We start from the raw sequence: 27825 nt of genomic DNA, 5'->3' as shown, positions 1-27825 counted from the left end.
AGAGTTTACTGTTTGATAGCATCACATAAAAATCTTTGCACTGAGTGGCTTTTATTTTCCAAAATGGAAATAATTTTATAGGGGTTGGAAGTTATAAATATATTTAAGTCAAAATATATAAAAAAGTACAAAAGATGTTTTTGAACTCTCTTCCCTTCCCCAAGATGCCAATATCCTTTAAGACATCTCTCTATATGCCATAGGTTTTAAAGAAAGCATTTTGCGAAGTAAAGCATAGGAAATAATTGTGAATTGGTTATGCTAAATATCTTAATATGTCCAAATAATACTATCAAAATTCTTTTTTTTCTTTTTGTTAACAGTTGGGAGGTGGAGATAGAAGAGAGAAGTCTTTGAGAGAAGGCAATCTGATTATCTAAGTTTTCCTTCCTCCTTGCCCCCAGTAATTACATTTTATTCCAGCTTTATTTGAAAAATCAGGGTTATGGGGAGGGTATAGCTCAATGGTAGGGCGCATGCTTAGCATGCATGAAGTACTGGGTTCAATCCCCAGTACCTCCATTAAAAAAATAAAATGAAATAAATGAACCTAATGACTCCCCCCTCAAAACCAAACCAAACCAAACAAACAAAAAGAAAGTACAGGGGAAAAATCAGGGTTGCAATTTTATGTGGAATTATTATCCCTGTGCCTTCCTAAATTGAAGGGAGTAGGGACAGGAAACATTGTGAGCTGTAATTATTGTGATGTCATGGTAATGGTTTAAAATTTTTATTTAAAGAATATTTTATATTCTTTATATAATATTGAAAAGATTCCAGCCACTATTATAAAACAGTATGGAGAGTCTAGGAAAAATATTAGAGAGCAGTGTTCCCTTTGCTGCACTTTCCCTGATTCTCTTTCCTCATTCAGTCTTGTGTACCAGTTCATCTCAACTTCTGAAACACTAATATATTCTATCGAAACTCAGATTATGAAATGTTTAACTTTTTTTTCTGTCCTGTGAACAGCTTTTGAGAGCAAGCTAGATAACTGAGCTAAAATTCCAGAGCAAACTTATTGTACTTTCACCTTCTGAAAACGGAGGGAGAGAATTGCCAAGGGTGAAACTGGAGTTATGGCCTAGGTGGGGAAATACTGTGTTTCTGTTCTAAATCATCCCGAATGTTACTTATGACTCTGTACTAGTTTTCAGTGGTTTAGGGTTAGTTTCTGGACTGCCTTACAAAGGAAAGGGCAGGTTTGCTATAAGCCCTTTCACAGTAAATCGGGAATAACTTCCTCTGGGTGAAAGTAGGTATTTTAGAAAATCTGAAATAAAGCAGATAAGGTAAATGCTTTCATTATTATGTAGATTTTTAGGTAGTTATTCTAATGTAACAGGAATTAAATATGGACTCAGATTGTGACTTCAGCATGATATATTCAGTGTTTGACATACTTAAAAATTGGTCTGTCTTTGATAGCTGGAAGCTGTATCAAGACTGAATTTCTTGAACCGGGTAAATACTTCTGTGTATAATTGACCCTATAAATATATACTGTCAAATATAATTAAATGTGATCTTAAATGTCCTAAGGGAAAAAAAACTTTCATTTTATGTAAAGTTTATTGATTCAGCTGTGCTATAACATCCGCGTTCAAGGTGCAGAGACAGATACTACTTGGCATGCCATTCTAATGTATCATGTGACAGTAGTTTCTGTTTGAAACTCCAGAGCTGACAGGGGAATTCCAGCAGGGTCACTCACCTATTCAAACTTTAAAGGAAGAAAAGGAAAAAAATTGCCTTTGTGTAGACATTAACCTATCTAGTGTTTTTTTGTTTTGTTTTGTTTTTTTGGTCAGGGGAGGAGGTAATTAGGTTTATTTATTTATTTATTTTTAGAGAAAGTACTGTGGGATTGAACCCAGGACCTTGTGCATGCTAGGCATGCACTCTGCCACTTGAACTATACCCTCCCTCTGCATCTGGTTTTAAGTGGCTCTTTTTTTTTTTAATGTTAAAGGAAAAATGCATACTGGGTTTCTTTTATATTTCATATCAAAAATAATAAATTTAATTAATTTGGAAATTAAGTTTATATCTCTGTGGTGTATTATAGCTCTTCTGGATTGGCAAAATATTCAGTGCTTAGAAAAACGGCTTTGCACTCTCCAGCCCTTACAACACAGACAGAGTAGAGGCAGGAATTCTGAAACTCTTTTCATTGTGTTTCCCTTGGTAGTTATATCAGTGGAATCAGATCTAGTTCTTGTTCTTGAAGCTTTATAAACCTGCCCTTAAATGACATCGACAAACAGACAGGCATTTGACTAAGCAAACATGGCTGGATATACATGATGAATCAAAGTATTGTCATTCTGTAAATGTCTTTTGTGTGGTCTAAATACACAATGAAATGTTGACTGTTTAGAAAATAGCTAGAAGAGTTATTCATCCATAGGCTGGCAGTTTATTTAGTCCTGATTCTTTAAATCTGTGTTTTATTTAATGTTAACATACATGGTGCCTCATAAAATAATAGCATATTGAATTTACTTTTAACTTTAATTATTGAGTAGCTTAAAAATCTTTCCCTGTTGCAGGTGTGTATGAGTTTGTACAGCCTTTGTGAAAGGTTCAGTGTCTGCCCTGCAGCATTCTGTACAGCTTGGTGCTTTCTGTCCCTTCTGTTCCATGTACCTCACACTGTTGCAGAGATCACAGATGCATTTGCTGTCTACCTTTGGACAAAGTAAGGCTTTTATAAAAGATATTCATTAAACACTGAATAGATGTAAAATATGCATAAAATAAAGGATAAATAATGTATGGTTACATAAATAGAAATAACAAAGTGGCAAATGTTGTAAATCCAAAATTTTGTTCATTATTTTTCTTCTTTGAATGTGAAATGTTTATTGTAATTTGCCATGCGAGGCCATAGCTCATAAAGTTATTTTTTAAAATATAGTTATCTTAAGTTTTAATTAAAAGCCCACATTTAAGCAGAGCTGACCATTATATCAGTGCTTCTCAAATTTCTACCCAAGTACCCCTTTATGGAACTGGAGAGTGAATTTGTAGCCCTTGAGGTAAGAAGGTAGCGCCCTATGCTTGAAATCTTAGGATTTGCTTGAAATCATGCAAATTTTGTATTTTTCTCTCTCTTTCAGTATATTTTCCTCCAAATAAAGCTGATGCTACATAAAAATCCATATACCCAGTTTGAGAGCATGATAATAAATGGAATACCATTTCCCAAATGCCTTTGACTCAGAAGTGCTTTCTTGTAAGAAAATTTTGATTTCTGTAATCTGGGTTCCATTTAGGCTTGATTGAAAGTGAAAAAGGTCTCTTGAATGACATCCTTTGCCATCAGTCATCTCTCTTTTTAACCAGCTGTCTTGTGGTCTTTTACATACCCTCATTTCTTGGACAGTGCATTTGATGAAACTCTACTTCTTTGATCTTTTATCTTGGTTTCCAGGAAATGACCCTACCCTGCTTTTTTTTTTTTTTTCCAAAACTAATTCCTTCTCTTCTTTGCTGCTCCTCTCTTCCCCCTAATTGTGTTTCTGGTCCACAGCTCAGTTCTGGCCTCTCCTTCCTCACTCTGTATTGTCTTTCTCAGCCATCTCAGTTCTGTCCTCTCACCTGAACTCTCATCCTGTAATATCCAGATGCCTTTGGACAATTGAACTAAAATGTTTTAGGGTCACTCTCACAACCCCAGTGCTTTGCAAAGTGCCTAGCATAGTAGGTACCAACAAATATTGTTTGAGTGAATGAATTGAATCTCATTCCCCTTCAAACCAGCTTCCTTCTCTATTTTCATCCTTTGTCACTGGTATCACTATTCTTTTCTCTCTCCACTATTGCAAATATTTTGTTGATTTTTTTTCCATTTGAAATGTGTCTTCTGTCTGTGTTAGTTCTTTCCATTGTATTTTCATGACTTTTACCCTAATGCAGGCTTTCATCACCTCATGCCAGGATTACTGCCACAGTTTTCCACCTGGCCTCTTTGGTTCTAATCTCTCCTCTCTCCAAGCCGTTTCCATCATAGCTGCCCTACTAACTTCTTAAATGTTTATTTCTTATTTTAATAAACTTTTAATTTGGGGAATAATTTTAGATTTAGAGAAAAATTGAAAAAATAGTACCTTCACCCAGTTTCTCCTGATGTTAACATCTTATATAACCACGGATTATTTGTCAAAATTAAGAAATTATAAAGGTACATGAAAATTAACTAAAATCCAGATTGGTTTTTACCAGATTTTTCATTACTATACTTTTTCTATTCCAGGATGCCATATGGCCATTTAGTATATCTATTTATTTTTAAAAAGGTAATACTAACTTTGGAAGATCAAAAAGGAGAAAAGAATATATAAGTCTCCTTCCCGCCTCTGAGCCACAGCTCTCCAGTCCCTTCCCTAGAGACACCCCACTGTTTCTGGATTCTTGACTGTTCTTCCAGAGAGACTCTGCCTTTACACAGACACACACAGCTCTGTATTTTACCTTTTTTCACTTAATATGCCTCAATCACTCTTTACCAGTAACACAAATTTGCCCTTTTTTTTTAAATTCCAATATTCCATTGGATATTTGCAATGTAATTTAATTTACCAGTTCCCTGCTGTTTGACATGTTTTGCAAACAATGTTGCAGTGAATATTCATGGATATATATCTTTTTATATATGTATGTTTTTAGTTATTGCTGAGTGTAAGGGTATATGTATTCATAATTTGATTGCCAGTTTGCTTTTTAGAGGTTCTACGAATTCATCTTCCATTATTTTCCCATAACCTCACCAACATTGTGTCTTATGCAACTTTTTGAACTTCGCCAACCTGATAGGTTGAAATGATGTCATTGTACTTTTAATTTGCATTTCTCTTATAATGAGTGAGGTGGAGTGCCTTTTTATATATTTGACCCATTTATATTTCTTCTTCTATGAGCTGTGCATATAACTTTGCCCATTTTTCAATTAGGTTGTTAATGTCCTTGTTCTTTTCCTTCTTTAAAATCTTGCAATTTTACCTGTTTTCTCATTTATTAAGTTAAAAACTTAGTCTTCTTTTCAAGACTCTACATCGTATGTTTCAACCCTAATGTCACACTACTTTCCAACAACCACTCCTGCTTGGTAAGTGTGGTTTTTATACTCTCCCAGGGGCACGCAGTGCTCATTCCTCCCACCGTGCATTCTTTCACAGTATTCCCCCACTTCTCCCTCCACTGTATCTCCTCTTTTAAGACAGAGATTCTTGTCACTTCCTACAATTGGGAAGACTTCCTTTTGATTTCAAGTAGACTTCTAGGAAGATTAACTGATAGTTTGTAAACTCTTAAAAAAGATGATAGTCACTAAGAGGGCATTGAATTACAAACAGAACAAAACAAAACAAAAAACTGCTCATATCAAACTAACCACATCTCCATTTCCAGTAGAATTCTGGTGGATTAGTATGCTGTAGACATATCTTCATTTATTAAGTCGTTTTATTCTCTTGATACATTTGACAAGTTTAAAAAAAAAGTAAGCTACACGAGAGTAGGTGTTTTTGCAGATGATGAAACTTGTATACCCAAAGAGTATTGATTCATGGACCAATGTCAAACTGAAGGTCTCTAATAACAGAACTCTATTCTCTGTTTCAGCACTCTATTCTTGATCTTGACTGCTCAGTATCTATTTACTAATAGCTTGGTGAATACATAGGAATTAAGTCAATGAAGTTAGGCTTAAAAAGATACTTCCAATGAAAGAGGACAGAGGCATGATTTCAAAACTATCTTAATGTTAGAAGGATGAGCTAAAACCAACAAAGTGAAATTTAAAAGGATTGAATATATAGCTCGACATTTAATTTCCAAAATTAGTTGAAAAAATGAACGAGGCACCTGATATGATGTAGTTTGTGTGACACTAACTTAACAGCATAATGCAGTAAAAATCTGAAACAATCTTGAGTTGCGTTTATAAAATTATAGCATCTGGATTAAGGAACTTGATAGTTCCATGATTTTTTTTTTCTCCTCAGACCTCATTTGGAGTATTCTGTCACTTCTGAGCATTATGTTTTCAAAAGGACATTTTGAAATTAAAGTACCTGTATTATTTTTCTATTGCTGCTGTTAAAAATTATCACACTTGGTGGCTTAAAACAATATAAATTTATTATCTTACAGTTCTGTAGTTCAAATATCCAATGGGGGGTCTCACTAGGCTAAAGCCAAAGTATTGTGAGGGCCATGTCCCTTTCTGGGGCTTCTGGAGAAAGTATGTTTTCTTGCCTTTTCCACCTTTTAGCAGTGCCCTTCCTCCATCTTCAAATCCAGCAAGAGCGAATCAAGTCCTCACAGCACCTCTCTCTTACCACAGCTGGGAAAGATGAGACACATCTGGATAGTCACCCCATCCCAAACTTCTTAACCTTAGTTGCACGTATGAAGTACCTTTGCTGTGTAAGGTAACTTATTCAGATGGTGATTAAGGTGTGGACACCTGTAGAGGGGCCATTATTCTGCCTACCACAGTGCTTATTGCAGAGGACCACCAGGATGGTGAAGGGGCTAAACTGGATACAGAGAATCAGACTAAGAAGAATTGAAGATGATCCTGAAATTTATTGCTTAGGTGAGAATGGTATAATGCTTATAAAGTGATTAGTGCAGTAAGTACATAATAAATGGTTTCTACTTCAAAGGCTAATGCACAACTGCAGAAATATAATAGCTCAGAGGGAAAGAAGCTTAGGGATGTGGAAAGAGATGAAGCAGCATAACATTTTATCTTGTGAAGAACAGAATTTGGGATCCAAGTTCTCACTTTACATTAGATCAGCAAGTGGTTTCAGTGTCAGAAAGCACTAAGTTTAACAAGAACTCTGCATTACTTCCCTAACTAGTGAGGGAGTTGGGGAGAATGGAGGTGATGGGATACTATCGTAGCAACTTCTGGCCTCTTTCTGCCATGATTGCACAATGTACGTATTCTGAGGAGGAGGGAAAACTTTTATCAGAGGACGAAAACAAGATTTTTGATGCTTAGAGGACTATTGTATTGGTTTGTTTGTTTTTTTCCAGGAACTTACAAGAAGGAAATCCCGTCTGAAACCAAAACTCAGCCATCAGAGGTTATGAAATTTTTCAGGCTTTCTCTAGAATCTTCCTTGCATTTGTCTCTTTAAACATGTTCACCTTGACCTTTGAGAAGTTGCTGATAAGTGGATATCAAGCAGGAGTTAAATTAACAAACCCTCCCACCTCGTTGAGTGGTAGCTTCCAAGGCCATGGTAAATGTGTATCAGTGTGAACTCGATCCAGAACCAGCCAGGAAGGGAACAAAGTTTAGTCTGTGAGGAAATAGGCGGCTGCTGGTAGTTTCATGCTGTCTGTGCAGACTTCAGGTTGCTGTGGTGTAAGTAGTTTTGTTTTGTTTTGTTTTGTTTTTAATATTTTGATACTTGAATATGAAAATATGGTAGGAACAATTCCACCTAAGGTTAAGGTCTTACCTGGCCCTAAATCTTGTGTATTAGACCTACGTACAAGAAAGTTTTGGCATTTCACGAGTAGTTTTCTTTTTTAAAATGAAAAGGAAAGTCATAAAGTTTTTCAGCAAGTGTTCTGCTAGCACAGGACCTCCTGCTTGCATGAGATGACTTTTAATGTCTTACCTTTGGTTGAATTAAGGTGCTTGTGGTCAGAAAATAAAAGTGATCAAATATAAATCTGGTGCCCGGAGACTGATAATTTCTAAGTAGTATTTAGATTTCTCCCTGATATTCTTTTCAGTTGCTTTTCCTTTAGTTTAGTTTCATGTTACAAGTTTATGTTAGCAAGTATGTGGTAGTCTCTTAGTAATTAAACTGGAGGTTTCGATGTTCAAAGACATCAAATGAATGAGAACTAAGTAGAACTAATACGGCATAATCAGATGTTGGGATCCTAGATTTAAGAGCGGCAAAATGTGTTTTCAAAGGGGAGTAAATTTGTGAAGTGGATGAAAATGGCAAGCAGCCTTAGAAAGTTAGTGTAGCTTTGGAGAAATCTGTTTTTAAGATTTTGACATGTGTACTAATTTTCCAGACTGAATTCCTAGTACCACAGTGTGTAAAATAAATTTCATATGTGAAATTAGAATTGCTGTATTTCAGCTGTAGTAGTTCTACGTTGAGATTCGGAGTCTAGGAACTACACATTGTTATACAAACATTGATTTTATTGAGTGTGGCTATGAGAGTATTAAGATTGCATTTGGTGTTAGGGAGGTTGATATTTTCTATTTCCCTTTGCCATGATGTATTAAAAAACAAAAATTAAAAAAAACCTCCTGGTACTCCACAATTGTACGACTTTGAACATAGAAATAGTTTTATGTGGTTAATATATTATATAAAAGTTATAAAGTCTGGCTGTGGGCCAGTAATCTTTCAAATTACTTTGAGAGTACTGAGATGGATTGTTTATATAGAAGTACACTGGGTTTCCCCTCTCCTCTAGCTGCATCTTAGACCTCAGGGACATTGAGTCTTTTTCTCAAACCTGCCTGTTATTCCTGCTGGACTAAGCAGGGGCCCAGACAATGGAATTGGGCCCCAGCTGACCCTTGGTGGGATGGAAGCCCAAGACACACTGTCGTAAGCAAGCTGTAGACCTGTAATGAAGGGAAACCTTGGCTCATCTTTTAGATTGCTGAATTGCAGTGATTTTAGGTTCCTGAGCTAATTTAACTCCCCCAACTCAAAAACCACTGCTAGGCCAGGCTACTTATTTTGTTATTGGTTCATGGAGGGGAGGGGATTGGGTATCCTGGGAGAGGAGCCAGCACGGCAGGTGATACTATTACCAGGGAAGCAGCTATTTCCTAATCATATTTGAAGTATTTCAGTCTTTGAACCACCTGGAAGGCCATACAGGTGTGCACTGGCAATATCTTAACCAGAACCCTTTCAGATCTTTTTAAAATCTCCAATAGGTGTCTCTAACATCCAAACCCTTTGCTCCACAAAGCCCATAAGATCTTCCTTCTGACCGAAGGTTTAGCATCATTGCCTTCCATTGTTCTCACAGTTTGCACCAGCTACGTAAATTTTTTTGCTGTTTCTGGAACACATGAAGACTGTTCCTGTGTCCCGGCTTTTGCTGCCTGGAACGCTTTCCCCCGCATTGTTTCTTCCTTCCCTTCATTCAAATGCCTCCTCCTCAAAGGCACCACTGCTTCAGTTTCACTGTATCGCTGCTTTTTCCTTTACCCTGATTTACTTTTTCTTAAATAACTACCTGGCATTATTTATCTTATTCAGAATATATATATAGTCTTTTCCACTAGAATATAAATTCTCCGAGGGCAAGAACTCTATCTTGTTCAGTGCTGTATTGCCAGTGCCCAAAATAGTGCCTACCTGACGTACAGTAGATACTTGGTAAACATTTGTTTTATGAATAACTTAATGTCAGTTGGTGCCATTAAAATTTATTTTTAAGCATAGGGATTTTAATTGAATTTTTGAATAGATTATATATTCACATGGTTCCAAGGCCAAATCATTTTAAAAAGTATACATTGAAAAGTCTTCCTTCCCCAGTCGCCTACCCATTTAGTTCCCATTTCAGGGCACCCAAATCACTATTATTATTTTTTCATGTGTCCAGAGTTTCTTTATATATCAAGGCAATATAAAAGTATAAACAGATTTTTACTTCCTTCCTTTTTATGCATACTATTATATGTACTAGTCTTAATTTTTCCACTTATGATACATGTTGAATCTCGTTTCATATCAGTACATAGTGAACATTCTCATTTTTAAAAGCTGCGTGTTGAATATATGTATATTCATGTATGTCTGAAGCAATGTGCTGTACACCAGAAATTGACACAACATTGTAAACTGACTATACTTCAATTTAAAAATAAATTAATAAATACATAGTATTATAGCTGCATAGTATTTCAATGAATAGATGTATGACAACTGATTTAACATCATCCGGTAATGGGCATTTTGGTTGTTTCCAGTATCTTCTTATTGTAAACAATGCCAAAGTTCACAATCTTGGGCACATACCATTTCACACATTAAAACAATATTAAAGTCACTAGAGTAGAATTGGTACATCAAAAAGTGTCCTAGATTTTGCCTAGCTGTGTTCCATAGGGATTGTACCAATTTGTATTCCTATAAGCAACAACCATATAAGAGAGTGTTATCAGACTTTTGAATTTTTGCCAAATAGCTTAAATAATGGTTTCAGCAGGGTTTTTTTTAGAATTTATAATAAAATTTGTGTTACGGTTTTAAAAATAGTTTTTAAAATTTTAAATTGTGATTTAAAAAATAACATAAAATTTACCATCATAACCATTTTTAAGTGTACAATTCAGTAGTGTTAAGTAACTTAACATTATTATGAAACAGATCTCTAGAACGTTTTCATTTTGCAAAACTGAAACTCTTTTTGCAGGGGGTTGGTAATTAGGTTTATTTATTTATTTATTTTAATTGAGGGACTAAGGATTGAACCCAGGACCGTGTGCATGTGAGGCACACACTTGCACTGAGCCATACCCTCCCCCCACAAAACTGAAACTTTAATCAACTATACTTCAGTAAGAACAACAACTTCAACTCTTTACTCATTAAATAACAACTTTCCATTTCTCCTTCCCCCAGCCCCTAGCAAGGGGCTACTGTCTGTTTCTATGAATTTGTCTAGTATAGATATCTCATATAAGTGGAATCCTACAGTTTTTGTGTTTTTGTGAGGCTTATTTCACTTAACATAAAGTCCTCAAGGTTCATCCATGTTATAGCATATGACAAGATTTCCTTCATTTTTAAGACAGAATAATATTCCATTGTGTTGTAAATATCACATTTTGTTTATTCATTCATCCATCTATAGACAAGTAGATTGCTTCCGCTTCTTGGCTATAGTGACTAATGCTGCTATGACTGTGAGTATGTAAATAACTCTTTGAGGTTCTGCCTTCAGTTCTTTTGGATAAACCCAGAAGTGGGATTGCTGGATCATATGGTAATTCTATTTTTCATCTTTTGAGAGACCACTATAGTTTTCTTAGTGGCTGCACCATTTTAGCATGGTTTTAATTTGTATTTCCCTCATTTTGAGTGGGATTGAGCATCTTTTCATATTTAAGGCAACTTGCTCTTTTTTTCTGTAAACTGATACTTTGCCCTTTAATGAGGTTTTTTTCCTATTTTTAATTTGATAACACTTTTTGCTTTTGTGCCTCCTAATATTCCAAATTTAGTAATCATAGGTATTGGTTTGGAGTAAGTGTGTCTGGGTTTGAATTCTAGATCTATTAATAGATGTGCAAAATTGATTGGGCAAGTTATGGGACATTTCTCAGCCTCAGTTTTCTTATCTGTAAAATAGGAATATCACTGAGTTTTACAAAGATTAAATGAGATGATGTATATTATGTGCTTGGTATAGGGCCACCATGATAGGGCAAGAAAAAAGAATAAAAAGCCAAAGTTTAGAAAGGAAGCAAAACTGTTATTATCCACACACAGCATGATTACATACATAGAAAACCCTGCAGAAGCTATGAAAACTATTTGATCTTATTAATTAATTTAACAAGGCTATAGGTTATAGTCAGTATAAAAAACTGTATTTGAAATAATTAGTTCAGCTAAAACAATTAGAAAATAAATGAAAATATCACCATTAAAATACCAAATACATAAAAATAAATCTTTAAAAAGATCACAAGACTTCTATACTGAGAACTGTAAAACATTGCTGAGAAAAACTAAAGAAGATCAAAATAAATAGTGTAATATATATATACAGTTGACTCTTGAACAAGCCGAGTGTTAGCAGAGCTGATGACCTTCACACAATTGAAAATCTGCATATAACTTATAGTCAGCCCTCCATATATACAGTTCCTCCATATCCAGGTTCCAAATTCGCAGTATCAACCAACCTCAGATAATGTAGTACCATAGCATTTACTATTGAAAAAAATCTGAGTGTAAATGGACCCATGCAATTCAAACCTGTATTCAACCGTACCATAATCATGGATTATAGAACTCAAAATTGTTGAGATCCTGATTCTCTATAAATTAATCTATAGATCCCATGCAATCTCTTATCGAAATTCTAGCAGGCATTTTTGAAGAAATTGTCAAGCTGATTCTAAAATTTATCTGGAAGCACAATGAATATAGAAGAGATAAAACAATCTTGAAAAGAAACAAGATGGGGGGATATGTGATTTCAAGACTGTAAAGCTACAGTTAACCAAGTATTGCCTTAAGGATAGATAAATATATCAATCGAACGGAAAAATGCATCAAGAAATAGATATACACATATAAGGTCAATTGATTTTTGATCTAGGTAGCAAGTAAATTCAATGGGAAAAGGATAGTCTTTTTAAACATGTTGCTGGATCAAATGGATTTTTTAATGGGGGAAAAAACCTCTACGTCTTTCTCACTCCATACACAAAAATTAAATAGGTATGAATCATAGATCTAAATATAAAACTCAGAACCAGAAAGTGAGAAAAAACAAGGAAAAATATATCTGCAGTCTTGGGATATGCAAAGATTTCTTGAACAGGGCACTGAAAGCACTAACCATAAAAGTCTATTAAATAAGATTAAATGAGTTTATGTACTTCAAGACTTCTCAGGACCTTATAATGTTAATATTTCTAATAAGAGGGTCATGCAGCATTTCTCAGCCTGTTTGACCACAGAAGCCTTTTTTCACCTGGAGTTTTGAACTAAAATATAGGCATGAGTATGGTATAGAGATAACTCAGAGAGGTGTTGCTTTGGTCGTCTGCTCAAAACATACTTTTAATGTTAAAGATCATTCTCTCTCCATACATAATGTTAAGGATCATTCTCTCCCTCTTTGGTGTGAATTACTGTAATTGCATCCATTTCAACAGAGTAAAGAAAACTCTTCTGCCAAAAGAGCTGTGATTACTCCTTACCCCATATTGACTGGTCAGCCAGCCAACTGTTATTACTACTGGTAGGATTCTGGGCCACTATCACATTAGATTGGAATTTGCCATAATAAGAGGAATAAAGAGTACTAAAGGTCACTCTTACATTATTAGACTTACATTATTACGCTTTACATTCTGCCTGCTGCTGGTTCCATATACTTGTCTGGCCTGCTCTGCCCTGCTCACTCACTGCCTGGCCATCTCCAACCCCTTGCTTCTCTCAAATCACTCAACTCCTATAGCAATCCCCATTGCTATTTGCTTGAAGGCCTTTTTTCTGTTTGTTTTTTCCATGGAATTCATAGTCTCTGACTCACAGTTCACTGTCCTAATCAGGTTCCTCTACCTGTTGTTTCTGCCCATGAACTCATTTTTATGGGGTATGGATTGTCACATAAGAAGTAGGAGAAGAACCAAAAGAGAAGGTAGAAAGAATCAAAGCCAAACGTCACCTAAATCAGAATTTGGCTGAATGCTCTATTCAGGGAAAGAGATCTAAGGAAGAAGTTAAAATGGTATGTAATGCCAGTAGAAACACTTAAAGAAAAGAAAGTTTAAGTGTCTCTGTAGTGTCTTTGGATTGTATTTTAAACCCTGAGACTGTAGTAGATAGTAGTTTGTCCTGAATGTGGAAAGCTCATAACCAGATATGGAAATGTTATCTGTGACATCTGAGTAGACCTTACTAGAAGGACTATATATGACTAGAAGTTAAGAAGCTCTAACTTGAGATATGCCACTAATTTGCTTTTTGATAGTGGTGAAATATATTCTTATAAAGAAAAAATGATTGCCTTCACTCTCATTTTGCAAAGTATATATATAATAAAGATATATATGTGTGTGTGTGTTTCTCTGTGTATATGTACACGCACACACACACACAGATACATACCAGGGTTTGTCACAGATACTTCTTTTGTGTGCTGTTTCATTTAATCATCTCTGTCCATGTGTCAACTTCCTCATCTGGAAAGTGGGATGATAATATCTCACTCTGCCTTCCTCACCAGACCAAAATGTAATCATAACCAAATAATAAAATATACTGCATTACTCTGTAGAATTTAAGGAATAAATCTTGAATACCATGTTGTGAGATGTATACCATTGTTTCCATAACAAAATGTTTTGATGGATCCTGATAAAATTCATTTTAAAATACATTTGCAATGCAAACATCACAGAAACAAGTCACATGTGTTGTCCTACAGACATCAAAGAAATTATGGAACATCTGGAAAGTATAGAACAACATTTTTTCTACTTCTCAATAAATGCAACACAAAGAAAACACACCCTTTGCAGAACCTCATCAAAGAAAAACAGGCAAGAGAGATACTTAGGCAAATGATTAGAGGCAGTATAACAACTTAGGTGACAGTAAAAAGAATTTTACATTAGAAATTGAAAACCAAGTTTTAGTCTGTATTACAATAGTATAAATAACCAAGAGGGTGAGACATACCACAGAAGGCATCTAGGGGTTGTGGGGGTCAAATGGAAAGATCCTTGGAAGACTCTACTGCTTAACCTGGACCTGGGAGCTGAAAGAAACTAGATCTTTTTCTGGCAGCCTGATCCTTTATAAAAATCAGAATGGAAGTTTTAAAAGCTACTGAACTCCATTTCTAGACTGTCCTTCCATTGTCCTTAAACAGCTTTCAGAATTTAATAAGTTGGGGGTGAGGGCACAGTGGTTTGCCAAGTATCTAGGAAACAACAAGCTTTCCTTGCTCAAGTTCCCTAAAATAACCAGGGGATCATAAACCAGAAAATAAACCCATCAAAGAAGGATCATAAAAAGTTACTACTTGAAAACCTGAAAAGGACTGCCTTATAATCTCTTGCCTGGAAAATGATTAGACAATAAGGTCCCTAGGAACAAACACGAAAAATAAAGTGGTTTATATGGCTGCTTTGAGAAACTGAAAGGAAAAAAAGTTTTGCCAGAACTTTTTCCAACTGAGTTTCAAGAGTAGTTTTTAAACAATACGTTTAAGAAATCATACAAGATACATTAGAAGCAATAAATACAAATTGGAAATCACGGACATGTAAGTGGATGTTAACAGTGCTGGTTCACTGAATAAAGGAAAAGAACAGAAAGCATGAGAACCTTACACCCAGTAGAGAAGTTACCTTTACTCAACAGCAAGATCCTTATGCCCATCAAATGAATTCTTCAGTTTTTATATTTTTTATTTCTAGAATTTCCTTTTGATTCTTTTTTTATACTTTCCATCTCTGTGGTAAAATTCCTCACTTGTTCATGCTCCTCTTTTCTACTAGATCCTATAACAGAGGAATTTATTGTGATGGCAATTGCAAGAATCTATACATAAATTAAAACTTATGGGACTGTACACCATAAGAAGTCAATTTCAGTGTGTGTTAATTAACAAAAAATTATGGCCTGTTTAAAGCAAAAATAATAATCATGTACAATAGAGTTAAGAGCATATAAAGAAATAAAATATATGACAACAAGAGCACAAACATTGGGTTTGAAGTAGTATAATAAAGTATGAAAGACTGTAATAAGTTAACAGTGTGTAATATAATGTCTAAAGCAGTGGTTCGTAGAGTGTAGTCTGACCAGCAGCAGCAGCATCACCTGGGAGCTTGTTAGAGATGAAAGTCTCTGGTTCCATCCACTGCAGACCTGAGTCAGAAACTCTGGGGATATGGCTCAGCAGTCTTTCTGTGACTCTGATATATGCTAAGATTTAAGAACTGTCACTTTAGAGCAAGGGTCTGGAAACTTTTTCTGTAAAGGGCCAGATAATAAATAGTTAAGGCTTTGTGGGCCAGATGGTCTCTGTAGAAACTATTTAACACTTGTTGTAGCACAAAACAAGACAATACATAAATGAGAAGGGCTGTGTTCTAATAAAGTATTTTTTTTAAAAAAAATCCAAGCTGGATTTGGCCCACGTGCTTTAGTTGCTGACTTCTACTTTAGAGTAACCATTAACATGTACATGTACATATACACATAAACAGATACAGCTAAAATGCCAAAAAGGAGACAAAATGAAATGTTAAAAAACACAGAAAACCCCTACTTTGCACAGTAATGTAAGACCCATAACAATGATTGTGAAGCTGCAATCATGCAAAGCACTTTTATTATCAATGGGAAAAGTTATGATTTTTCTGTGACCTCTAAAATCTTTTTTGCCAAAACATTTTTGGCTGGGATGGTGGAAGAAGATATTTTGTTGACTGAAAATGGGCATCAGAAAACTTTCTAGCGTTCTAGAAATGTTCTAGATACTGTTTGAGGTGGTGGTTACATAGATGTATAGAATTGCTGACATTCATTAACTGGAACACTTGAGATCTGTGCATTTCATGTACATAAATTATATGTCACTCAAAGAGTTTTTTAAAGTTCAAAATAAGGATCTGGAATAAAATCTGCAGTTCACATTAAGTGACATCCTTATTGCAGATAAGGTAAATCATGGGGAATAAATTTGTTAGGACGAAAGATGGAGAAGAGAGCCTAGGCAGAGGAAGCATTTGCAACACGTGGGAAGAGGTATGGTAATGAATGAAATCTGGAAAGTATTGGTTTAAGTGATGGGGAGCCATGGAAAGATTTTCATCAGGGGAATGAAATAATCGTATTGTATTTTACAAAGATCATACCTGTATGAATTGAAGGGGAAAGAGATTAGAAACAAGGAGATATGTTTAGAGGTTCCTGTTATAGGCCAGGTGAGAGATGAAAGGAACCTGAGGGGAAGATGTGCGAATCAAGAATAGGGTGAAACCTTGAATCATATTTAGATGGAATCAATTGGATTTAGTGACTGACTAGATTCATTAAAATATTAGCAAACATTTGTAAGCCGGCAGTGTGCTTTGGGCTGCCACGCCTTATCTCGTTTAACCTTTGCAGTAACCATAGATAGGCAGGTATTGTCATAATTATCACCACCACCGCCACTGCTGTCATTATCTCCATTATACAGATAATGCTACGTAATTTGCGCAGGGTTACACAGCTTGAAAGTGCCAGAGCCACAGTTTGTAATGTACAATTTCTCAGGAATAAATTGTGAGCATTCTTAAGATAATGTATGTCCCAACTTGCTAACACAGTAAGAGACAGTGTGGTAAACAGTAAACAGTAAACAGCTAAAACAGTCACAGAAGCCTAATTTCATGACCAAATGTAGAAAAGTCAAACAAAGCATAAAATTAAAAGAAATACAGTCATCCATAGTATCCCCAGGGGATTGATTCCAGGGCTCCCTCAGAAACCAAAATCCACAGATGTTCAAATTCTTTATATAAAATGGCCTAGTGTTTGCATATAACCAACATACATCCTTCTGTATACTTTAAATCATCTCTAGATTACTTAAAATATCTAATTTATATGCTACGCAAATAGTTTTAAATGCAATGTAAATGCTGTGTAAATAGTTGCTGGTACACGGCAAGTTCAAGTTTTGCTTTTTGGAACTTTATGGAGTTTTTTTTCCAAATATTTTCTTTCCACAATTGGTTCAACCTATGGATGTAGAACCTGTAGAGGCTTCTCAAAAAACAAAAAATAGAACTACCAAATGATTCAGCAATCCCACTACTGAGTATATATCCAAAGGAAATGAAATAGGAATATACAAGAGATTTCTGTACTCCCATGTTTATTGCAGCATTATTCATAGTAGCCAAGTTATGGGGACACCCTGTGTGTCTATCCACAGATGAATTGATAAAGAGCATGTGGTGTATTTATACAATGGAATATTATTCAGCCATAGAAAAGGAAATCTACCATTTGAAACAACATGGAGGGCATTATGTTAAGGGAAATAAGACGAAGACAAATACTCACTTATATGTGGATTTTAAAAACATCCAACTCATAGAAACAGTAGAACAGTGGTTACCAGGGATGGGGAAGGGGAAATAGGAAGATGCTGGTCAAAGGGCACAAACTTTCAGTTATACCATGAGTAAATTGTGGAGCTCTACTGTACAGCATGGTGACTATAGTTGATAATACAGTTTAGTATATTTGAAACTTTCTAAGAGAGTGGACCTTAAGTGTTCTCACCAGACACATGAAAATAGTGACTATGTGAGGTAGATATGTTAACTTTGAAACACCTCCAACAGATCCAGGAGGGTCATCAGAGAATTCTGAAGGAAGAGATTTTGAATAGTCTTAAAGTATAAGCAGAAGCAAGGAAGAGGTGACAGGGCACTCTAGGGAGAGCAGCAGCAAGGTCAAGTAGTCTAGTAGGTTAGGAGAACGAGCCATTCACTTTGATTATCAGAGCCTAGGGGTAGGAGTGCAGGAAATGAAGACAGAGAACTTGATAAGGGACACTATTGTGTGTTGTGGTGGGTTGAATAGTGTTCCCCTAGAATTGATATTCACCTGGAACCTCAGAATATGACCTTATTTGGAAATAGTCTTTGTAGTTATGATTATTTAAGTTAATACGAGGTCATTCTGGATAGGGTGGGCCCTAAGTCCAATGAGTGATATCTTTATAAGAAGAAGAGAGGACCCAGCAATATACATACAGAGAAGAGGCCATGTGGGTAGAGTTTGGAGTGAAGCAACTGCAAGCCAAGAAACCAAGGATCACTGGGAGCCATCTGCAGTTAGGAAGGGGTAAGGAAATATTCTTCCCTAGAGCCTTCAGAGGGAGCATTGCCCTGCTGATACCTTGATTTTGGACTTCTAGTCTCAAGAACTGTGAGGAAATACATTTTTGTTGCTTTAAGCCATCCAGTTCATGTGATTTGTTACAGCAGACCTAAGAAATGAATGCGATATTTAACCTGTATTCTGCTTACTATGTGTTAAGCACATTGTGATAATTTTAAGATATGTCCAGAAATTCTCTTATTCTTCCCTTCAGGAATTAGAGCCTAATTCCTCTCCCCTTGAGTGTGGGCTGGGCCCTGATGACTTGCTTCTGATGAACAAATAAAGGGAAAATGAGGGCATGCAGCTTTGGAGACCAGGTCAGGGATTAGCAAACTATAGTATGTGGGCTGGCCACCTGTTTTTATAAATATACTTGTATTGGGACATGCCCATTTGTTTACATATTGTATGTAGCTAAAATATTGTTTGCCCTGAAACAACTGAAGGAAGTAGTCACAATACTCTGGCATGCAAGCCCAAGGTATTTACTACCTAGCCCTTTAAGAAAGTTTGCTAATCCCTGAACTAGGTCATAAAAAACACTGCAGCTTTTTACTTTCTCTTGATAATTTGCTGTGGGAGAAGCCAGCTGCCTTGTCATGAGGACACCCAAATTCCTGTTGTTCAGGAACTGAGGCCTCCTGCAAACAGCTTTGTGAGTGAACAGCCTTGGAAGTACAACTGACCCTTGAACAGTGCGGGAAGAGGGTGAGGGGCAGGCATCGACCCTCTGCACAGCCAAAAATCCACGGGTAGCTTACAGTCAACTCTCTGTAGTCGAGGTTCCTCCGTATCCGCGGTGCCACATCTAGGGATTCATCCAACCGCAGAACATGTATTACTATAATATTTACTATTTTTAAAAAGCCACATGTAAGTGGACCCCCACAGTTCAAACCCGTGCTGTACAAGGGTCAACTTTTGTTCCTCAAGACCCAGGCAAGCTTTCAGATGACTGCATCCCTGGGCAACAGCTCAACTGAAACTTCATGAGAGACCCTGAACCAGAACCACCCACCTAAGCTGCTCCCTGACCTTCAGAAACCATGTGAGATAATAAAGGTTTGTTGTTTTAAGCTGCTAGGTTTGGGGCAATTTCTTATGCCGCAATACAGAACCAACTCACTCACGCTCCCCTTCTGCAGTTTTCCATGCCGCCTACAAGCTGCTCTGCGTACCTTGTCTATGCCTCTCGCTTTGACTATTTTAGAAACATAGTCAGAAATAAGACTTTATATAAAGAAACTCCCAGATGACATAGATAAGACTTCTAGAAAACAAAGGATCTTAGAAGGCAAAGGCTGTATCTTCTGTATTTTTCATAATTCTCCTTACCAACTAGTAAAGCACTATGTATGATCATTGCTGCTGATTGTGACTATCACTAACAAAGTGTTAGGTTTATAAACTGTGCTTATTTGAGTTATTAGGCAGGATGTTTGCTCTATTATGTTACTTGATCTTATTTATATAAAAAGGAGTTTTAGAGTATGCCATTATAATCCTTATTGGAGGTACCTCGGGGTTTTAGTTGCTCTCTATAAATATTAACCAAGTTGTCTCTAGTCAGGGTGGTGTTGAGTTCTGTGGGTGTATTTGTTTTCTATTGCTGCATAACAATATTATCACAAACTTAGTGGCTTCAAGCAACACATTTATTATCTCAATTTCTGTGGGTCAGGACGCTGAACATGGCCTGGTTGGGCCTTCTCCATATGGTCTTCTACGTCTTCAGTCAAGGTGTTGGCCAGAGTTGGATTCCCATGTGGAGGCTTGACTGGAAAACTTGTGAAGTTATTGACAACATTCAGTTTCTTGTGGTTATAGGACTGAGAGCTTCAGTTTTTTATTTTGGGGTTTTTTGTTTTGTTTTGTTTTTTTGGTTAATTGCCTATTGGCTAGAGGCTTCCCTCAGCTCACAGGGACCACCCACACTTTGAAGGCAAGCCCTCTGGGATTCCCCAACCTGGCCACTTGCTTCCTCTCAGTTAGCAAGGGAGAAACTCCAGCCAGACAGACACTATGGTTTTATATAGCATCATCACCTCATTATGTCATGTAATCACATACATCCCAGCACCTTTACTATATTCTGTTGATTAGAAGCAAGTGTCACTCATACTCAAGGAGAGGGATCACACAAAGGTATGTGAACATTAGCAGGTGGGGGATCACGGGAGCCACCTTAAGAACATGTCTGCCACAGCAGACTTGGAGATCATGCAAATTCTCCTTGCAAAGTGAAATCCATACCTTAACAAGATGGTTTCTGTACTTAAAGAGGGAGTATGGTGCATTTTTTCCCTCCTTTGTGCTGCAAATGGATGACACCCAGGAAAGTGCTAAGAAGATCACAGGGTAAATGGATAGAAATGGGGTCATAAAAGACAAGAAAGGTAAAAGATAAGCCTAAGCCCCAAACCCATCGTCAGCCTGGAAAATGCTGTATCTGGATGCAACTTGGCAACTTGGACGCAAATAGATGACCCTAAGCAGGAGCAGCCAAAGGTACCCATTTCCACAAGGTCATGGATATAGTGTAAAAAGTTCTATTATTTGTTCCTTTTCAATCATACCTGCATAGACTGTAATCAAGTTTTAGTGAGACCTCAGAATAAGAAGGACAATAATAAATGTGATCCCAAATCTACCTTGATGTGTGGTATATATTTGCTTATTCATTTAGTGAGTTGCTATTGAATGCTTACCATATATACAGAAGGCCCTTTGTAGGTGCTACTCAGTTTTACATGTTCATGGTGTGCATCAGTAGGAAAGAGCGCCTCCATTTACTGGCTGTACCTGCCATGGGTGTAGGAGGAAGAGTAGAGGCACACATGCCTAGTTTCTGCCAGCCCTAGTGTATAGTGTTTTTCCAAGAAGTTTAGTGGTAAAGGACAGGAAAGTGAGTAGATAAATCACAGGGAAATTTTGAAAAGGAGGGACATGAGCATTTGCTTAGAGACAAAGGAGAAGCCTAGCCAGTAAGAAGATGGAGATGATATATTTATCTGTGCCAAGAGAATCTGTTACATAGTAGGTGCTCAGTTATATTAGTTGTCTTACCCCCTCCTTATTTTTTTTCTCTTAAACATATTACACTACTGTGTGTCATACATGGCAGCAGCTACCATGGTAATCATACTAACTATATCCCTGACCCCTTTGCCTTTATGCCCTATCCAGCTTGGAAACATCATTAGCCATTTCAACAATCACTTCCTCCCAGACTAACTTCCTCCCAGACTTACTTCTTCCACCCCTTGTCAACTTTTGGCCCTTCTTCCTTTAACTGAGCAAGTCCAGAGCACCTCCCTAATCATGTTTTCTGCTGCTATATTGTTTGTTTTGCCTCCTCGGTTGGGTCCTCACTGCTGACTGGTGGCATTTAATTCATATCTATTTGCATTTCCCATAGTAGCTATCCAAATCTCTTCTTTTCCTTATTATCCCATCTCCGTTGTCCTTCTTGGTTGATTGTTGTGCCTTCAATGATGGGGTCTCTCAGCTTCCTTTCTACTCATCTCATAATCTTTTTTTTGTTTTTATTTATTTTATTTTATTTTATTTTATTAGGTTTGTTGATTGATTGATTGATTTTTCTAGAGGAGGTACTAGGGATTGAACTCAACACCTCATGCATGCTAAGTAAGCCCTCTACCGTTTGAGCTATATCCTCCCCCCTCTTTTTTTCTATCTCATAATCTTTTATTGTCATCCTCACTTCTCTATTTTTCTTGCAAAATAAAATAAGTAAACACATACAACATACCCCTACCTACCTTCTGTTCAAGATTTTTGGTCCTAAACCCTCTCACCTCCTCAAAGCTTATTCCAGCCATGAGCATCCCTCACTCTAGTGAAAAGACACATTACAGGGGGGAAGGTGTAGCTCAAGTGGTAGAGCGCATGCTTAGCATGCACAAGGTCCTGGGTTCAATCCCCAGTACTTCCTCTAAAAGTAAATAAATAGACCTAATTCCCTCCTCCCCCACCAAAAAAAAAAAAAAAAAAAAAAAAAGAATGGAAAAGACACATTACCAACTACAGCTGAGTGTATTACAGAATCATTTCCAGGCCATCTGTGCCTTGATGTTTGATATCTCCCTTAAAATTAGAGAGGGAAAAAACTATAACAAATTTTTTGAAGTTAAAATAATAGTATTTATTAAATTAGCAAGTTTTAAAACTTAATTTTATCCCCAAAGTAATACATTTGTACATTTCATAGATAATTTAGAAATTTAATTAAAAGAAAGAATAAATCACCACTATCCCTACATCCAGAAATAACAATGGTTAATATTATATTTATTCTTCTAATCATATATATGTGTTAGATCATCTGTTATCTTACCTTCCTTTTCATATTTTATTATGAATATTTTTATCTGCTCTTACATATGAAATTTTTTTATTAATCTATAGTCAGTTTACAATGTTGTATCAATTTCTGGTGTACAGCACAATTCCTCAGTCACACATGAATATACATATATTCATTTTTTATTCTTTTTCACCATGAACTACTACAAGATATTGAATATATTTCCCTGTGCTACACAGTATGTTCTTATATATTTTGATATGCAGTTTATTTTTTTAACATTTTTTATTGATTTATAATCATTTTACAATGTTGTGTCAAATTCCAGTGTTCAGCACAATTTTTCAGTTATTCATGGACATATACACACTCATTGTCACATTTTTTTCTCTGTGAGTTATCATAACATTTTGTGTATACGTCCCTGTGCTATACAGTGTAGTCTATTCTACAATTTTGAAATCCCAGTCTATCCCTTCCCACCCTCCACCCCCCTGGTAACCACAAGTCTGTATTCTCTGTCTGTGAGTCTATTTCTGTCCTTTATTTATGCTTTGTTTTTGTTTGTTTGTTTATTTTTGTTTTTGTTTTTTAGATTCCACATATGAGCGATCTCATATGGTATTTTTCTTTCTCTTTCTGGCTTACTTCACTTAGAATGACATTCTCCAGGAGCATCCATGTTGCTGCAAATGGCATTATGTTGTCGGTTTTTATGGCTGAGTAGTATTCCATTGTATAAATATACCACCTCTTCTTTATCCAGTCACCTGTTGATGGACATTTAAGCTGTTTCCATGTTTTGGCTATTGTAAATAGTGCTGCTATGAACATTGGGGTGCAGGTGTCATCCTGAAGTAGATTTCCTTCTGGATACAAGCCCAGGAGTGGGATTCCTGGGTCATATGGTAAGTCTATTCCTAGTCTTTTGAGGAATCTCCATACTGTTTTCCATAGTGGCTGCACCAAACTGCATTCCCACCAGCAGTGTAGGACGGTTCCCCTTTCTCCACAGCCTCTCCAGCATTTGTCATTTGTGGATTTTTGAATGACGGCCATTCTGACTGGTGTGAGGTGATACCTCGTTGTAGTTTTGATTTGCATTTTTCTGATAATTAGTGATATTGAGCATTTCTTCATGTGCTTTTTGATCATTTGTATGTCTTCCTTGGAGAATTGCTTGTTTAGGTCTTCTGCCCATTTTTGGATTGGGTTGTTTATTTTTTTCTTATTGAGTCGTATGAGCTGCTTATATATTCTGGAGATCAAGCCTTTGTCGGTTTCACTTGCAAAAATTTTCTCCCATTCCGTAGGTTTTCTTCTTGTTTTATTTCTGGTTTCCTTTGCTGTGCAGAAGCTTGTAAGTTTCATTAGGTCCCATTTGTTTATTCTTGCTTTTATTTCTTCTAGGAGAAAATTTTTGAAATGTATGTCAGATAATGTTTTGCCTATGTTTTCCTCTAGGAGGTTTATTGTATCTTGTCTTATGTTTAAGTCTTTAATCCATTTTGAGTTGATTCTTGTATATGGTGTAAGGGAGTGTTCTAGCTTCATTGTTTTACATGCTGCTGTCCAGTTTTCCCAACACCATTTGCTGAAGAGACTGTCTTTATTCCAATGTATATTCTTGCCTCCTTTGTCAAAGATGAGTTGACCAAAAGTTTGTGGGTTCATTTCTGGGCTCTCTATTCTGTTCCATTGGTCTATATGTCTGTTTTGGTACCAATACCATGCTGTCTTGATGACTGTAGCTCTATAGTATTGTCTGAAGTCTGGGAGAGTTATTCCTCCAGCCTCTTTCTTTCTCTTCAGTAATGCTTTGGCAATTCTAGGTCTTTGATGGTTCCATATGAATTTTATTATGATTTTTTCTAGTTCTGTGAAATATGTCCTGGGTAATTGGATAGGGATTGCATTAAATCTGTAGATTGCCTTGGGCAGTGTGACCATTTTGACAATATTGATTCTTCCAATCCAAGAGCATGGAATATCTTTCCATTTTTTAAAGTCTTCTTTAATTTCCTTCATCAATGGTTTATAGTTTTCTGTGTATAATTCTTTCACCTCCTTGGTTAGATTTATTCCCAGATATTTTATTACTTTGGGTGCTATTTTAAAGGGGATTGTTTCTTTACTTTCTTCTTCTGTTGATTTATCGTTAGTGTAAAGGAATGCAACTGATTTTTGAACGTTAATTTTGTAACCTGCTACCTTGCTGAATTCTTCGATCAGCTCTAGTAGCTTTTGTGTGGACCTTTTAGGGTTTTCTATATATAGTAACATGTCATCAGCATATAATGACACTTTTACCTCTTCTTTTCCAATTTGGATCCCTTTTATTTCTTTCTCTTGCCTGACTGCTGTGGCTAGGACTTCCAGGACTATGTTGAATAGGAGTGGTGATAGTGGGCATCCTTGTCTTGTCCCAGATTTTAGTGGGAAGCTTTTGAGTTTTTCACCGTTGAGTACTATGCTGGCTGTAGGTTTGTCATATATAGCTTTTATTATGTTGAGATATGTTCCCTCTATACCCACTCTGGCGAGAGTTTTTATCATAAATGGGTGTTGAATTTTATCAAATGCTTTTTCTGCATCGATTGAGATGATCATGTGGTTTTTGTCCTTTCTCTTGTTGATGTGATGTATTACACTGATTGATTTGCGTATGTTGAACCAGCCTTGTGTCCCTGGGATGAACCCCACTTGGTCATGATGTATAATCTTTTTTATGTGTTGTTGGATTCTATTTGCCAAAATTTTGGTGAGGATTTTGGCGTCTATGTTCATCAGTGATATTGGTTTATAATTCTCTTTTTTTGTAGTGTCTTTGCCTGGTTTTGGTATCAGGGTGATGGTGGCTTCATAGAATGAGTTTGGGAGTATTCCCTCCTTTTCAATCATCTGGAAGAGTTTGAGAAGGACTGGTATGAGTTCTTCTTTGTATGTTTGGTAGAATTCCCCGGTGAAGCCGTCCGGTCCTGGACTTTTATTTGTAGGGAGGTTTTTAATTGCTATTTCTATTTCCTTTCTAGTGATCGGATTGTTCAAGTGTTCAGATTCTTCTTGATTCAGTTTTGGTGGACAGTATGTTTCCAGAAACTTGTCCATCTCCTCTAGGTTATCCAGTTTGGTTCCATACAGTTTTTCATAATATTCTCATATGATATTCTGTATTTCTATTTTGTTTGTTGTAATTTCTCCATTTTCCTTTCTTATTTTGCTAATTTGTGCTCTCTCTTTTTTCTTCTTTGTGAGTTTGGCCAGAGGTTTGTCGATTTTATTTACTTTTTCAAAAAACCAGCTTTTGGTTTGGTTGATTTTTTCTATGGTCTTGTTAATCTCTATTGTATTTAATTCCCCTCTGATCTTTATTATTTCCTTCCTTCTGCTGCTTTTTGGGGCTTTTTGTTCTTCTTTTTCTAATTCATTCAGGTGGTGGGTTAAATTGTTTATTTGAGATTGTTCTTCTTTTTTGAGGAAGGCCTGTATCGCTATAAACTTCCCTCTTAGCACTGCCTTTGCTGTGTCCCATAGGTTTTGAGTGGTTGTGCTTTCATTATCATTTGTCTCAAGGTATTTTTTAATTTCAGCTTTGATTTCCTCATTGATCCATTGTTTTTTCAATAACATATTGTTTAATCTCCATGCTTTCCTCTTTTTCTCCTTTGTTTCTCTGTTGTTGATTTCCAGTTTCATGGCATTGTGGTCAGTAAAGATGCTTGAGATAATTTCTATCTTCTTAAAATTGTTGAGGTTTCTTTTGTGCCCAAGTACATGATCGATCCTGGAAAATGTTCCATGTGCACTTGAAAAGAATGTATATCCTATTTTTGGGGGGTGTAATGCTCTGAAAATATCCACCAAATCTAGTTTTTCTATTGTAGTATTTAATTTCTCTGTTGCCTTGTTTATTTTCTGTCTGGAAGATCTGTCTAGTGATGTTAATGCAGTGTTAAAATCTCCAACTATGATTGTATTCCCATCAATATCCCCCTTTATCTCTGTTAGTAATTCTTGTATGTACTTAGGTGCTCCTATATTGGGTGCATATATATTAACGAGTGTAATATCCTCATCTTGTATCACTCCTTTAATCATTATAAAATGTCCTTCTTTATCTTTCTTTATGGCCTTTGTTTTAAAGTCTATTTTGTCTGAAATCAGTACTGCAACACCTGCTTTTTTGGCTTTTCCATTTGCATGGAATATCCTTTTCTATCCTTTCACTCTCAATCTATATGTGTCCTTCTCCCTAAAGTGGGTCTCTTGTATGCAGCATATTGAAGGTTCTTGCTTTATTATCCAGTCTGCCACTCTGTGTCTTTTGACTGGAGCATTTAGTCCATTAACATTTACACTAATTAATGATAGATGTGTGTTTATTGCCATTTTGAACTTATCTTTGCAGTTGAATTGGTATATCCTCTTTGTTCCTTTCTTCTTCCTTTTGTGGTTTGGTAATTTTCCTTTGTAATATCATGGATTTTATTTAATTTTTGTGACTCCTTTGTAAATTTTTGGCTTGTGGTTACCCTTTTTTGTAAATCTGTCAACCCATTACTATAACTGTTTTTATTAAACTGATAGTAACATGATCTCAAACCCATCCTACTGTTAAAAAAATTTAAAAAAGAAAGAAAAAGATATTCTATATTTCCCTGCCTCCCTCTCCCACTCTCAGTGATTTGTATGTCTTCTTTTATAATTTCATGTTTACTTTATTTGTAATTCATGAGTTATCACCTTTCCAGTTGTGAGTTTCTCATTTCTGTAGCATCCTGCTGCTTTTCTATTTAGAATAGCCCTTTCAATATTTCTTTTAGCATGGGTTTA

The 27825-nt window shown here is 36.2% G+C and overlaps 1 protein-coding gene across 9 annotated transcripts in view; it reads left to right on the top strand.

Moving 5' to 3' along the window:
* MAP3K13 (mitogen-activated protein kinase kinase kinase 13) overlaps positions 1-27825 on the top strand; it is a 153004-nt gene that overhangs the window by 23427 nt on the left and 101752 nt on the right. For 5 of the 9 annotated variants that reach the window (XM_074366611.1, XM_074366606.1, XM_074366607.1 and 2 more), the window contains one exon: positions 2556-7390. The exons of 2 other annotated variants lie outside the window; for them this stretch is intronic. The gene's annotated coding sequence lies outside the window, so the exon portion shown is untranslated. Of the gene's footprint in view, positions 1-323; positions 404-2555; positions 7391-27825 lie in introns of all 9 variants that reach the window. 2 more of the 9 variants (XM_074366610.1, XM_074366608.1) reach the window with 2 other exon arrangements.

The sequence above is a fragment of the Camelus bactrianus genome, chromosome 1 (genome assembly GCF_048773025.1).
Source record: "Camelus bactrianus isolate YW-2024 breed Bactrian camel chromosome 1, ASM4877302v1, whole genome shotgun sequence".
Lineage (NCBI taxonomy): Eukaryota > Metazoa > Chordata > Mammalia > Artiodactyla > Camelidae > Camelus > Camelus bactrianus.
The sequence above is the reverse complement of the archived record's forward strand: the minus strand, read 5'-3'. Positions and strand labels throughout refer to the sequence as shown.